The sequence below is a fragment of the Austrofundulus limnaeus genome, unplaced genomic scaffold (assembly GCF_001266775.1).
Source record: "Austrofundulus limnaeus strain Quisiro unplaced genomic scaffold, Austrofundulus_limnaeus-1.0 Scaffold460, whole genome shotgun sequence".
Lineage (NCBI taxonomy): Eukaryota > Metazoa > Chordata > Actinopteri > Cyprinodontiformes > Rivulidae > Austrofundulus > Austrofundulus limnaeus.
The window spans coordinates 396,520-397,407 of NW_013952862.1; positions in this window are offsets into that span (position 1 = coordinate 396,520).

An 888-nucleotide genomic window follows, 5' to 3' on the forward strand; every position below is an offset into this window, starting at 1 on the left:
TGTCAAGTCCAGCCACTAACCTTATTCTCCTGTGTTCAGAACTCCTGATTCCCGTGACCTGTTACTCCAGATCCAGTATTCACAATTTCAATAAACTTGTTAAAACTGCTTTGGTGTTTGGCTCAGTGAAACTCAATCCCTCATTCATTACAATTAAGGAACTTAGGTGTCCCTTGCCCGAAAGGGGGTTACCGGGGCTCCACCCTTGAGCCAGGYCTGGGGAAGGGGCTTGTCAGTGAGCACCTGGTGGTCAGGTCTCTACCCATGGGACCCAGACGGGTTCAGCCCAAATGAACTACATGGGTTTGCCTTCCTGTGGACCCACCACCTGCAGGAGGGGCAGTACGAGTCAGATGCATGGATAATAGCCAAAGGCAGGGACCTTGGCGCTCTTACCCTGGCCTACTAAAACTGGCTCTTGGGACATGGAGCATCACCTCTCTGGTGGGGAAGGAGCCTGAGCTTGTGCGTGAGGTTGAGAGGTACCAGCTACATATAGTTGGGCTCACCTCAACGCACAGCATGGGCTCTGGAACCAGTATCCTCAAGAAGGGATGGATTTTATTCTACTCTGAAATTGCCCATGGTGAGCAGTGCAGAGCTGGTGTGGGTCTACTTTTGGTCTCCCGACTTGGTGCCTGTGTGTTGGAGTTTACCCCAGTAGATAAGAAGGTAGCTTCCCTGCACCATCGGGTGGAGGAACAGGCTCTGATGATCATTTATGCTTACACACCAAATGATTGCTCAGAGTACTCAGTTTTCTTGGTGTCCTTAGCGGGGGTGCTGGAAGGTGCTCCACCTGGGAATTCCTTTATTCTGCTGGAGGACTTCAATGACCACATGGATAACAACAGTGTGACCTGGAGAGGCGTGATTGGGAGGAACGGC